Source organism: Protomyctophum bolini (genome assembly GCF_963924005.1).
Source record: "Protomyctophum bolini genome assembly, chromosome: 19".
In the NCBI taxonomy this organism is placed as follows: Eukaryota; Metazoa; Chordata; class Actinopteri; order Myctophiformes; family Myctophidae; genus Protomyctophum; species Protomyctophum bolini.
In genome coordinates, this window is record NC_137880.1 from 2,725,771 (window position 1) to 2,741,556 (window position 15,786).

Below are 15,786 nucleotides of genomic sequence, written 5' to 3' on the forward strand. Positions count from 1 at the left end.
CTCACTAGCAACTGGCACTAGCAACTCTCACTAGCAACTCTCACTAGCAACTGGCACTAGAAACTCTCATTAGCAATTGGCACTAGCAACTGGCACTAGCAACTGGCACTAGCAACTCTCACTAGCAACTGGCACTAGCAACTGGCACTAGCAACTCTCACTAGCAACTGGCACTAGCAACTCTCACTAGCAACTGGCACTAGCAACTCTCACTAGCAACTCTCACTAGCAACTGGCACTGGCAACTGGCACTAGCAACTCTCACTAGTAACTGGCACTAGCAACTGGCACTAGCAACTCTCACTAGCAACTCTCACTAGCAACTGGCACTAGCAACTGGCACTAGCAACTCTCACTAGCAACTGCACTAGCAACTCTCACTAGCAACTGGCACTAGCAACTCTCACTAGCAACTGGCACTAGCAACTCTCACTAGCAACTGGCACTAGCAACTCTCACTAGCAACTCTCACTAGCAACTGGCACTGGCAACTGGCACTAGCAACTCTCACTAGTAACTGGCACTAGCAACTGGCACTAGCAACTTGCACTAGCAACTCTCACTAGCAACTGGCACTAGCAACTCTCACTAGCAACTGGCACTAGCAACTCTCACTAGCAACTGGCACTAGAAACTCTCATTAGCAATTGGCACTAGCAACTGGCACTAGCAACTGGCACTAGCAACTGGCACTAGCAACTCTCACTAGCAACTGGCACTAGCAACTCTCACTAGCAACTCTCACTAGCAACTGGCACTAGCAACTGGCATCAGCAACTGGCACTAGCAACTGGCACTAGCAACTGGCACTAGCAACTCTCACTAGCAACTGCACTAGCAACTGGCACTAGCAACTGGCACTAGCAACTTCACTAGCAACTCTTACTAGCAACTCTCACTATCACTTGCACTAGCAACTCTCACTAGCAACTGGCACTAGCAACTCTGACTAGCAACTCTCAATAGCAACTCTCACTAGCAACTGGCACTAGCAACTCTCACTAGCAACTGGCACTAGCAACTCTCACTAGCAACTCTCACTAGCAACTGGCACTAGCAACTGGCACTAGCAACTCTCACTTGCAACTCTCACTAGCAACTGGCACTAGCAACTGGCATTATCAACTCTCACTAGCAACTGCACTAGCAACTCACTAGCAACTGGCACTAGCAACTCTCACTAGCAACTGGCACTAGTAACTGGCATCAGCAACTGGCACTAGCAACTGGCACTAGCAACTCTCACTAGCAACTCTCACTAGCAACTCCCACTAGCAACTGGCACTAGCAACTCTCACTTGCAACTCTCACTAGCAACTGGTGCTAGCAACTCTCACTAGCAACTGGCACTAACAACTCTCACTAGGAACTCTCAACTAGCAACTGGCACTAGCAACTCTCACTAGCAACTCTCACTAGCAACTGGCACTAGCAACTCTCACTAGCAACTCTCACTAGCAACTGGCACTAGCAACTCTCACTAGCAACTGGCTCTAGCAACTCTGACTAGTAACTGGCACTAGCAACTGGCACTAGCAACACTCACTAGCAACTGGCACTAGCAACTCTCACTAGCAACTGGCACTAGCAACTCTCACTAGGAACTGGCACTAGCAACTGGCACTAGCAACTCTCACTAGCAACTGGCACTAGCAACTCTCACTAGCACCTGGCACTAGCAACTCTCACTAGCAACTGGCACTAGCAACTGGCACTAGCAACTCTCACTAGCAACTGGCACTAGCAACTCACTAGCAACTGGCACTAGCAACTCTCACTAGCAACTGGCGCTAGCAACTGGCACTAGCAACTGGCACTAGCAACTGGCACTAGCAACTGGCACTAGCAACTGGCACTAGCAACTCTCACTAGCAACTGGCACTAGCAACTCTGACTAGCAACTCTCAATAGCAACTCTCACTAGCAACTGGCACTAGCAACTCTCACTAGCAACTGGCACTAGCAACTCTCACTAGCAACTCTCACTAGCAACTGGCACTAGCAACTGGCACTAGCAACTCTCACTTGCAACTCTCACTAGCAACTGGCACTAGCAACTGGCATTATCAACTCTCACTAGCAACTGGCACTAGCAACTCACTAGCAACTGGCACTAGCAACTCTCACTAGCAACTGGCACTAGTAACTGGCATCAGCAACTGGCACTAGCAACTGGCACTAGCAACTCTCACTAGCAACTCTCACTAGCAACTCCCACTAGCAACTGGCACTAGCAACTCTCACTTGCAACTCTCACTAGCAACTGGTGCTAGCAACTCTCACTAGCAACTGGCACTAACAACTCTCACTAGGAACTCTCACTAGCAACTGGCACTAGCAACTCTCACTAGCAACTCTCACTAGCAACTGGCACTAGCAACTCTCACTAGCAACTCTCACTAGCAACTGGCACTAGCAACTCTCACTAGCAACTGGCTCTAGCAACTCTGACTAGTAACTGGCACTAGCAACTGGCACTAGCAACACTCACTAGCAACTGGCACTAGCAACTCTCACTAGCAACTGGCACTAGCAACTCTCACTAGGAACTGGCACTAGCAACTGGCACTAGCAACTCTCACTAGCAACTGGCACTAGCAACTCTCACTAGCACCTGGCACTAGCAACTCTCACTAGCAACTGGCACTAGCAACTGGCACTAGCAACTCTCACTAGCAACTGGCACTAGCAACTCACTAGCAACTGGCACTAGCAACTCTCACTAGCAACTGGCGCTAGCAACTGGCACTAGCAACTGGCACTAGCAACTGGCACTAGCAACTGGCACTAGCAACTGGCACTAGCAACTCTCACTAGCAACTGGCACTAGCAACTGGCACTAGCAACTCTCACTAGCAACTGGCACTAGCAACTCACTAGCAACTCTCACTAGCAACTGGCACTAGTAACTGGCATCAGCAACTGGCACTAGCAACTGGCACTAGCAACTGGCACTAGCAACTCTCACTAGCAACTGGCACTAGCAACTGGCACTAGCAACTCTCACTAGCAACTTGCACTAGCAACTCTCACTAGCAACTGGCACTAGCAACTCTGACTAGCAACTCTCAATAGCAACTCTCACTAGCAACTGGCACTAGCAACTCTCACTAGCAACTGGCACTAGCAACTCTCACTAGCAACTCTCACTAGCAACTGGCACTAGCAACTGGCACTAGCAACTCTCACTAGCAACTCTCACTAGCAACTGGCACTAGCAACTCTCACTAGCAACTCTCACTAGCAACTGGCACTAGCAACTCTGACTAGCAACTCTCAATAGCAACTGGCACTAGCAACTGGCACTAGCAACTCTCACTAGCAACTGGCACTAGCAACTCTCACTAGCAACTGGCGCTAGCAACTGGCACTAGCAACTGGCACTAGCAACTGGCACTAGCAACTGGCACTAGCAACTCTCACTAGCAACTGGCACTAGCAACTGGCACTAGCAACTCTCACTAGCAACTGGCACTAGCAACTCACTAGCAACTCTCACTAGCAACTGGCACTAGTAACTGGCATCAGCAACTGGCACTAGCAACTGGCACTAGCAACTGGCACTAGCAACTCTCACTAGCAACTGGCACTAGCAACTGGCACTAGCAACTCTCACTAGCAACTCTCACTAGCAACTGGCACTAGCAACTCTCACTTGCAACTCTCACTAGCAACTGGCACTAGCAACTGGCATTATCAACTCTCACTAGCAACTGGCACTAGCAACTCACTAGCAACTGGCACTAGCAACTCTCACTAGCAACTGGCACTAGTAACTGGCATCAGCAACTGGCACTAGCAACTGGCACTAGCAACTCTCACTAGCAACTCTCACTAGCAACTCCCACTAGCAACTGGCACTAGCAACTCTCACTTGCAACTCTCACTAGCAACTGGTACTAGCAACTCTCACTAGCAACTGGCACTAACAACTCTCACTAGGAACTCTCACTAGCAACTGGCACTAGCAACTCTCACTAGCAACTCTCACTAGCAACTGGCACTAGCAACTCTCACTAGCAACTCTCACTAGCAACTGGCACTAGCAACTCTCACTAGCAACTGGCTCTAGCAACTCTGACTAGTAACTGGCACTAGCAACTGGCACTAGCAACACTCACTAGCAACTGGCACTAGCAACTCTCACTAGCAACTGGCACTAGCAACTCTCACTAGGAACTGGCACTAGCAACTGGCACTAGCAACTCTCACTAGCAACTGGCACTAGCAACTCTCACTAGCAACTGGCACTAGCAACTCTCACTAGCAACTGGCACTAGCAACTGGCACTAGCAACTCTCACTAGCAACTGGCACTAGCAACTCACTAGCAACTGGCACTAGCAACTCTCACTAGCAACTGGCACTAGTAACTGGCATCAGCAACTGGCACTAGCAACTGGCACTAGCAACTGGCACTAGCAACTCTCACTAGCAACTGGCACTAGCAACTGGCACTAGCAACTCTCACTAGCAACTCTCACTAGCAACTCTCACTAGCAACTGGCACTAGCAACTCTCACTTGCAACTCTCACTAGCAACTGGCACTAGCAACTGGCACTAGCAACTCTCACTAGCAACTGGCACTAGCAACTCACTAGCAACTGGCACTAGCAACTCTCACTAGCAACTGGCACTAGTAACTGGCATCAGCAACTGGCACTAGCAACTGGCACTAGCAACTGGCACTAGCAACTCTCACTAGCAACTGGCACTAGCAACTCTCACTTGCAACTCTCACTAGCAACTGGCACTAGCATCTGGCACTAGCAACTCTCACTAGCAACTGGCACTAGCAACTGGCACTAGCAACTCTCACTAGCAACTGGCACTAGTAACTGGCATCAGCAACTGGCACTAGCAACTGGCACTAGCAACTGGCACTAGCAACTCTCACTAGCAACTGGCACTAGCAACTGGCACTAGCAACTCTCACTAGCAACTCTCACTAGCAACTCTCACTAGCAACTGGCACTAGCAACTCTCACTAGGAACTGGCACTAGCAACTGGCACTAGAAACTGGCACTAGCAACTCTCACTAACAACTGGCACTAGCAACTCTCACTAGCAACTGGCACTAGCAACTGGCACTAGCAACTGGCACTAGCAACTCTCACTAGCAACTGGCACTAGCAACTCTCACTAGCAACTCTCACTAGCAACTGGCACTAGCAACTCTCACTAGCAACTGGCACTAGGGATGTCACGGTGTCCGGTGTTACCGGTGTTACCGGTGGGCGGGCACACCACCGAGTACTTTAATTGCACACCGATTAAACCGTTTATATAAAAAAAAAAAAAAAGAAAGGAAAGTCTATTTTTTATTTGCATCCATTCCATGTTGCACATTCTGTAAATTACTAAACTACGGTAAACTAACTATCTTGTTATCGATGTTTAGTAGTACAAATGTATCTTCAACTCTCTCGGCAGCCCGCCTGCTCTTCATAGAGGTAAATTGCAGCAGGCACTGAGTACTCAGACAGAAGCCTATCACAGAAGCCTATGACGAGAGTGGGGGGACGGGCGAGGGTGAAACAAGGCCGCATGCAGTTGAGTTGATTAGGACAGGCTACAATAGGTTACAGGAGAATACTACAAACAAACAAACATGGCGGAGGCTACGAGCGCGGCGGATATGGTGTCAAAGCCCAAGGCAAAATCACTTGTTTGGCGTTATTTTGGTTTCATACCCAATGCTGATAGGGAACCTGAAAATCCCGACGAGGTTGTCTGCGAACTGTGTCTCGCTAAAGTCGCAGCTTCTGGAGGCAACACCTCTAATCTAAAGGCTCACCTGGTAGCGAAACACAAGACTGCGGCTGCAAAATTGGGTCTTGCTGCCCGGCGTAAAATCATGGCAGTTGCTTCTTCACACACACAGCCGTCGATTGCTGGAGCAATAAAAACGAAATACAAGCTGGACAGTGTGCGGTGGAATAGATGCACTGATGCCGTGACCAGGTACATATTGTGGCGTCTCGCGGCGGGACCGTGCGCCACAGCGGCGCCGCCCCGGAGAGAGAGAGAGCGAGCGAGGCGGAGCGAAGCGCCGAGGGCTGGGCAACGTAGTCGAAGGCAGGTACGTCCCAAATTACCTGAGCGAATCCTTTAGATGAACAACACCTGCGCAGCCTCGCAAACAAATATAAGGACTCCGTCTCGCTGCTCTCGGTGACAGCTCTCTCCGGTGATGGTGGCGTGCGGTTCTAGCGGTAAGCGAGTACACTTTCCTAAATAACATTATACTGTCATATCGCACTAGACTGACTATGTGTTTCCTACCTCGTAGGCTGGGCTACGAGGATCTGACGCTCGGATGCCGCTGGGCTCGGATGGATAAGAGGCGTGCAAGAAAAGCTTGGTTTTCTAAAGACTGTCAGACTTATAATATAACGGCGGACCCGGGGAAGGACCCTATCCGCCCCCCCCCCCCCCCCCCCCCCCCCCCCCCTGGTTATGAGAAAGCCCTGAAAGGGAGGACATTTGAGTTGATGCCTATGGAAGATTATTTAATTAATGTTTGCTCCTGCCCAACTGACTGATTTATGACATTATTGTTTCCTGACTGTTTAACAAAACCTCTATTTGAATAAACGGGTGCCATATTTTGGGCTCAAACCCTGGTTTTGTTTCCGCTGTTGGCTTCAATCCTCACAATATGCAAAGACACGGTGTCATTCAGGACAGTTGAAAAGAGAGCGTTCAGAGACGTGTTGGCCACATTCGACTGCCAGTACCAGGTTCCAACAAGGAATTATTTTTCTGACACTGCCGTCCCAAATGCCTACGAAAGGATTCGGAGTGAATTGAAGAATGTCATCACAACGGTTGATTACTATTCCCTCACCACCGACTTGTGGTCCAGCCCCAAAATGGCACCCTACATGTCTCTCACTTTTCATTACATTGACAAAGAGTGGACCCTGGAAGCCAAATGTCTACAGACCAGCTTTTTACCTGAGGACCACACTGCCGATAACTTAAAAGAAGCTTTGCTGACTGCTCTGGAAGAATGGGGATTAAACATCGATAACTTGTCCTGTCTCACGACCGACAGCGGGGCAAACATAAAGGCCGCTGCTCGAAAGTTAGACGTGCCCTGGATGAGCTGCTTCGGGCACAACCTGAACCTCGCTGTGACTAACACATTCGGCAAGACGGAGAAAGCCCGAACCGATCATGCCCTGGCTGTTTGTCGCAGAATCAATGGACTGTTCTCCCACAGCTGGAAAGGAGACGCGATCTAAAAGCGGCGCAGAGAGAGCTTGGAATCGACGAGCACGAGCTAGTGACGGTACGTTTATTAATATAATTAATATATAGCTTAGTTTGTAGAGTATTGAGGAAAGGACACATTATTTCCTACTGCGGGGATGTTAAAGAATACTAATATAAATATAACATGTGATATAAATATAGGATAAGATGTATTTTATTGTAACACTTTCTTTTTCATTGTGTATTTATAGGACTGTCCAACTCGGTGGGGCAGCAAGCAACAGATGATCGACAGAATGCTGGAACAGAGGCGGGCAATAAACCGAGTTCTTTCTGAAGATCGCAAAGCAGATGTAAGAATTGACTGGCAAACCCAGGAAGTATTGGAGTCTATGAACAAGGCGCTAAAGCCAGTGAGCGAGTTCACAGATGTTTTGTCCAGCGAGAATTGCATCACCGCCTCAGCCTTACTACCTGTGCTTGACCTGATCAGAGATGAGACGCTAGGCCCTAGTGATGACGACACCACACTGACATCTTCGTTCAAAGCCGGAATCGTAACAATTTTGCAGGAGAAATACGAAGCTCCAACTCTACCCGAAAAAAGTCTGGACCTGCTGCGCAAGGCAACATTCATGGACCCACGCTACAAGGGTGATTACGATGCAAATGTGGAAGAGACCAAGATGGAGATAAAGGAAGAAGCAGTCTTCATCGGCCGCCAGAGAGCCCCCGAAGCGGCAGCAGACCCAGCCGTGAGTGGAGAGACTGGAGAGAGGGAGGAGGAGGGAGGGGAAGTCCCTGGCCCACAGCAGCAGCCCCCCGTGCCCAAAAAGAAAACTTTAGCGAGTTTATTCAAACGAAGGGCAACTGCCACGACCACACACCCGCGACTATTCCGGAAAAGGTGGATGCCGAGATGGCAAAATATTGCCAAGAATCACTCCTGGATCTAGAGGAGAACCCTCTCCTTTGGTGGAAAACAAATGAACACTCGTTTCCCCTGTTGGCAAACGTAGCCAGAAAATACCTGTGCATTTGTGCAACAAGCTGCGCATCAGAAAGGCTCTTCAGCACAGCGGGCAACATATGTACACCCATTAGATCTCTGCTGAGCCCACAAAAGGTAAACCAGTTAGTTTTCCTGGCAAAGAATATATAGCGAAAATATAAGTGGAAATATAGATCTGTTACTGTCTGCAGCCAATTAAGGCCAATGTTAGGCCTATGTGACGTTTTATTATTTTATTTGAGACTTTTACTTTTTACTTTTATTTACTTTTATAAGTCTGGCAGTTTTTTATTTCAGTTTCTCATTTAACGACACTTTGATTTGGTCATTAAGAGTTGCAGGGCAGCTTAACTTAGATTGCACAGTATTCAGTTGTTTAAGACTATATGTGTAATATCTAATATGTATATGCGACATTGTGCGTGTGTGTTAGTTATGCAACTGCAAGTCTGCTATTGCAGCATGTGAAATGTGAATGATGCGATGATTGCAATCGTGTATTCATGTCATTGTTAGCGGGGTTAACGACCGCTGTTTACAGTTTTGGATCAAAGAGGCTTTTTTGATCACTTGAAGTAACTCGTGTCACTTTATTAACAGTTTGCTCAGAGAGCAGAGGTAGGACTACGTACCGAGTCCCGACTGTTATTCATGTAAAAAAAATAAGCACTACAGAGAGCTACTACCGAATATTGTTCATGTTAAAAAAATGCACTGCAGTGAGAAATGTGTGCACTTTGTTTCATGGTTCATACATGTTTATTAATAAAACAATATGAACCAACCTATTTTGTATTGTTTTTTCAAAGGGGAAGTATTTTAATGAATGAAATGCCATGATATAGCTAGGCTATATATATATTACTAACGTCAATTAAGTATGACGTTTTGACCAGTGTGGTGAGGACTCTGAGGACATCTAGTGGTTGGAAACGGTGTTACCGGTATAACCGGTGTTAAAGCAAACGGTGAAAACGGTGTAGACATTCTTACACCGTGACCTTACACCGTTTATGATGAATTCCTGTTCTGTTCTTTAACTACATAGAAGTGTCTATTTGTTTGTCTCTAAATGTTTTGATGAATTGAACAATGTGGACCCTGTTGTAAACAAGTGTAAGGCTTAATTGGGTCGTCCACTCACAGTTAACAGTCTTTGTATTGAGTTTGTGCTTGAAATGTACTGTAATTCTGCAAACTGTTAATAAAGATTTCAATCAATCAATCAATCAAACCAAGGCATAGAGTATTAAAAGGATAGAGACTAAACTAGCGCGAAGCTCCGCCCCCTCCACTATTCATGTCAGTGGAAGTTGCTCAGTGGCGTTTTGAAGCACCCGGAAGGCTGCCGGAAGTTCCACTTCCGCATTTGTACACCAAATTTTGGTGTCCAAATGCGGAAGTGCACCCAGAGTGCACCTGGGCTTTACATTGGGCGCTCGGTTGCACGGGGTTTCCTCGTCAATAATCCACGGGTCCGCCTGCAGTCCTTCCTCTTACCACTAGGGACCAGCGCTTCAACATTGGAGTGCCTAGCTGGCCCCTTGGACCAAGGACTGTATAAAGAGGAGGACAAGAAGCGAAGACCGTAAGGGCGCCGCCATGTTGATCACATGGTGCTCCATGGAAGGAAAGAAACATGCGCAGTTGAGACCAAGAAGTTGGACATGCATATGGCACAAATGGCCCAGCAGATGGCGTGAGGTGATTAAAGACCTTGCTGAAAGTAGGGACGCTTGTTATTTCTCACTCTTCTGCCAGCCTATAGAGCGCCGCAGTGACGTCAGAGCCAGACCCAGAAGTAAAAATCCCATTCACCTGGACCATAGGGAATTCTCGTATCAGCCATAATATCGTAACAATTCCATGTACACTTACCATTGTGGTCGTGGTTGTAAAATGGTTCTATATGCTCCTGTAGAAACCCCAAGCATGCATGCTATCACTCTAGTTTTAGTAAAAACGATCTTTATGCGCGACCTCACGGAGAAGTACTTCATTACCCAGAATGCTAAAGTCCAAACATCCGGTGATGTCGACGTCTGTGATTGGTGGAGGTTGCGGTTTCCGTGGAAATCGTTACTGCCCCCTGTTGACCCGCCATATTAGAACACTAGTATTCTAATACCGTTTACAGGTATACGTGCAGGTACAATGATTTCTTTATCGAATATGTTACGGTATTTTAAAAATGAAGAAAAGATTGTCCGCCGCGGTGAAAACCACTATGAGTCTGGCCATGTCCTGGCATGTTCTTTTTCACAAGGCCAGCTTATTGGCTCTGTAAGAGCCAGTATGAAGAACAAGACATACAAAGTTATGGTGAGTTCAGAATTAGTAACTAACGTTTATCTCTCTACGTCTACATAAATCAAACTGACTCAAACAATTCATGTTATAGTGGGAATTACAAATTAATTAACGAATTAATAAACAGCAGGGGAGAACACAAGTACCAGCCAGAAGTAACAACATTATTTATGATGACTGGTGTTAAAATACAGTAGTGTACAGCAGGAGATCTCACACACACACAGTCACACACACACACATTAATATTTTAATGGCCAGTGGTGCATGTACTCAATTTGTTTTAGTAAAAAAAGTAAAAGTATCAATATTGCAATGTAGAAATACTCTGTTAAGTACAGTCAAGGTAATCAGAAGTTACTTGTAGTACTCATTGTGCAGAATGTCATGTTTCACAAGTTATTATATGTATACAATTTATCACAAAACAATGAGACATGTTGTAAGCTTGTAGATTGGCTATAAGTGTATATTTTGTAATAATAACCAAAATCTATAAAGTAACTAACTGCCTGGTAACTAAGGTTTTCAATTAATTGTAGTCGAGTAACACAAAATACATTATACATTATTTAAATCATGAGGTACCTTTGGATTTATATAAAATGTAATGATTAGGTAAGAACATATGCTATCCATTACATTGAAGCTGTGATTGTTATTTTTGTTATCAAGTATCAAACATTGAAGCTGTGATATCATCGTATACGTCTCGTCCATAATGTGAACGCCGACTTGTTCTTCGGGAAAGTGTGGAAACGGCAAATATTGACCCCGGGCCGGTGGTTGCAGTCGGGAACAAAGCACTGCACCATACTTATGTTATGGTACAAAAGAACAGATAAACTTTTTAATGTAGACTAGAAACTATAATCAAAGAACAAACACTACACGACTGACGACTCCAGTGCACAACGCGGGCAATTTCTCATTCCAGCCTTCCAGGAAGTGAACGTCAGTCGCAATGCTTCATGGGAGTGTAGTTTCAGCATTTTGGACAAAAAGTATGTACACAGTGTTGTACCCTGCCCCTTTTTTCTTCTTTCTGATTATTTATTCGGTGCAAAAAATTTAGTTTATTGTCATGATTTCTCACGACTCGAGTTGGCTTTGTACGAGCCTTAAAAGGTCTTTAAATAAATACGGACTGAATTGGCTATGACTGAAATGAATGGTAAGTTACTTCCTGGGCCGTTCGTCCGTTCTGAGAGGGGGAGGGACTGCGACGCTCTATATGCTGAAGCCAGCTTGGCTCAGTGCTCACCATGAACGGACTGATCGACTGAGACAGCCGTGTCATGATCAGTGCAACTATAATATCTATATAATAGAATAATCAATTAAGGGGACAAGAGTGAATCAAAACGTATGTTTAGGAATATAATATGTTCAGTAGGCCAGTCCCGGACACACTATTGAAACCGAATTGTATGCCCGAATAAATCAACATGTAAAATTGATTTTGCCCATTGTATTGTACACAATAATTGAAGCCTCCTGTAGCATGTGCCTGTATTCCCCGGAGGGCACCACGGTGTGATCATTCATCGCAGGCTTGGCATGGTATCATTTGCATGACATTCAGTAGGCCTACCATCACATTGTAAGGAATAGAGTTGAAGCCTATAATAGTTTGAGAGCACATAACCCTAATAATTGCCTTTATAACATCAACAACACCATTTATTCAAGTTTATTCATCTGGCATACAGTTCTGTTTGAAATGGGTGCATCTTCCGGGATTGGCATACTGAACATCAATTATATAATAATTTATATAATCCTAAACATAACTTTTGAACATTTGGTTCACTCTTGTGCCTTAATTGATTCTTCTATTATATCAGTGGTTTTCAAACTTTTTTGTATCAAGTCCCATTATTTATTGGGCATTTGAGCCATATGGACGACCATTTTTTTAATGAGATGTAGCCTATCAGACCCAAAACTTTTTCATATAGGGCGCGTTCGGAAATACCGCACCGGAGCACACTCGCCTATTAGTTTGCATTGCACAGTGCGCTCAGTGCGCTATTTCCGAACGCGCCCTTAATAAGATCTTGACCACAATCTCTCCTTGTACCATCATCAATATGATGGTAGCCTACTTAAGGAGAGAAAACAGGCAAAAGTTGAAAACCACTGTATTACATACAAATTATATAGATATATTATAGTTGCACTGATCATGACACGGCTGTCTCAGTCAGTCCGTTCATGGTGAGCACTGAGCCAAGCTGGCTTCAGCATATAGGCTGGCAGAAGAGTGAGATACAAGCGTCCCTACTTTCAGCAAGGTCTTTAATCACCTCACACCATCTGCTGGGCCATTTGTGCCATATGCATGTCCAACTTCCTGGTCTCAACTGCGCATGTTTCTTTCCTTCCATGGAGCACCATGTGATCAACATGGCGGCGCCCTTACGGTCTTCGCTTCCTGTCCTCTTTATACAGTCCTTGACCGTGACAAGCCTAACTGGCACTAGCAACTGGCACTAGCAACTCTCACTAGCAACAGGCACTAGCAACTGGCACTAGCAACTCTCACTAGCAACTGGCACTAGCAACTCATACATCGTTTTTGTGCTGTTGAAGGAGTTGCAGTGTCATTGTTTTATGAACAATTACGTTTTTACTGTTTTATCTTGCATGGATGTAAATCCCATACGTCTTTTATGTTGGGGTTGACTGACTGGATGTGCTCCATGCATTATGTATACTGTGAATCATCACAGGTAACAATTACAGCTCCACAACAGCCATGCTACAGTAAATAATCTCTAGTCTAGTACACACTAGCAGCCATTTCAGCAGCAGCTCTGCAATAGGATTGAGTTGGTTGGTTAATGGCTGGTGTCACATATAGCACTTACACAGGGCTGCCATGTCTCACCCTTTGAGCGTGACAGTCACGCAATTTAACCCTTTACCACGCACCACGCCACACATGCCATTTCACACGCATTATAAATAACAATTTTCTCCGCGGCTCCGCCGCGTAATAACGCGCGCTCATGTGTGCGTCCTCACAAACGGTAAAATAGCCGATCTGCATGAGATATCATGCAGCATATGCAGTAGGAGGGTAAACAGTGGACCAAATCGCCATTTTTCATGGAAGACAATATAGACCCCACAAGTTACAACAAGTTAGGTGTTTGGCGTCTCTTGCGTGATATGAGGAAGTGAAGTGGAACGGTGCCAGTAGCCCGTGCGTGCACATTATAGGGACAAAGTTGTGTGTGTGTGTGTGTGTGTGTGCGTGAAGTGACAAAAAATGGCCTTAATATATTCCGCCGGCCGGCCCGGTAGGTCGAACCCGCCGGCTCTTTTGGATTCTGGCCTCCCTCTAAAGTTGGAGTCTTATATGAATGTGCAGTTCAAATAGGGCCTAAAACATGTTTTGTAAATAGAAATACTGTACATTAGGTCTATAACTCTTTCTGAACGGCTGTTTTCTTCACTTCATTTGGTGAGCGGTGCCGCGGCCGCTCCAACGCACAGCTTTGTGTGTGTATGTTTGTCTGTCCGTTTGAGCACCGGTAATGTCCGTGACGTAATGTTGTTGACATCAGATGTCATCATTGTGATGAAAGGCACCGCTCACTTCACACAAGTGTGATAAACAGCATTAGTGTAGATTCTGTCTGAACACAAACATTAAACATTAAAATTGACAAAGAATGGAGAATTTACGTCATGTTTGTCTGAGCTTATTGGCCAATAAGGGACCACCATTCTTGATGATGATTTATTGATGATGTACGATGATTAGAGCGCCCCTCACTGATTTTTATTATTATATTGTAAAATATTGTACAATTGTAATATATGAGGAACAATTATGGATTATTATTTGGTTCTTAGTTGTCTCCACCAGCCGAAGGCATGCGGGGAGAAAATGTTTTGCACTGACCGTCCGTCGGTCCGTGTGTGTGTGCGTGCGTGCATCCGTCTGTGTACAGCTAATCTCCAGCACCGTTAACCCGGTCGATGCCACATTTTGCACACACACTCCCTGGATGCTAACGCATTTTTCCCCTCTGCCTTTTATAGCGCCACAAGGGTGCCGACTTTTGTAGCAACGCATTTCTTGAAATTACTACTCCAGATTCTGTCCAGAAATCCCGCAAATCGTTACACAGTATCTCTATGTCATGTGCTCAATCTGTCCGATATTTCATATTCCATCCTAATTGGCTATAACTCTGGCTTTCAAAGTTTGCAGGATTGGCCTGTTATGAACAAAAAGCCTCAAATCATGAACGCAACATGCAATTTACGTGAAATCGTTCACGCACTTTCCTATACTAGTTTTCATATTTATGTGTTGTTCTTAATTCGCTCTGGATTAAGATTAAGATTAAATGCCTATATACCGCAGGTCGCATTTACTATGGAATCTTGCATTTCAATGTGTCACACCAGGCAAGCCCCCAGGTCATCGTGACCAGAGACGTGCTGGACATTGGGAAATTCGGGACAACTCCCAAACGGCCGGTATACAGTCCAGGCCGGTCTGGGTCGCAGCTGTTCTTTTTCTATTATTTAAAAACATATATAAAAAAAAAAAATCATATTTAATTTTATAAAAATCCCTTTTGTGTACAACAATGCAGCACTGTCTTCTGTGGCAGGTATAAACATGACATCCATGGACAATGATTTTTAGGTCACTGTAGAGGACCTAAAGTGACCTAAAATGCGTTCGCACGCCCTTGATTCGTCGTTTTCTTTCGTTTCGCCAAAAGGCCGCGCGCGCCATCAGTTTGCGGCCACGTGCCTAGAGGGCCTCCGCACGCAGCTCCACTTCCCGGGCTGAATTATGGGCCCACCACGTCCCTGATCGTGACATCACGTGACATCATCAGGGATGGAGATCCCTGATGCCATCAATATTGGCCAGCAACTCTACATCTGACCCGAAAGTTAAAGCCCGTATACCCCTTTACCTGGGCCCTCATCAAACCCTGTACACTTAGATCTCCATGCGTATACTGTATGGCGCTGACCTGTTCTCTCTTTCGATATTTCTTTTATTGGTTTCTCACAAAATTATAAACATGCATTACATTACAAACTACAAAGACGTACAAAAAAGGAAACAAAAGAGAAAAGAAAAAACAAGACAGAATCAACAACATGCCAGCACATAGTAGTACAGAAAAAAGTAGCAGTCACGTACACGTATAATACTCCCATCATAGAGTTTAACTTATTCTCATGCAGTTGTCACACCCAT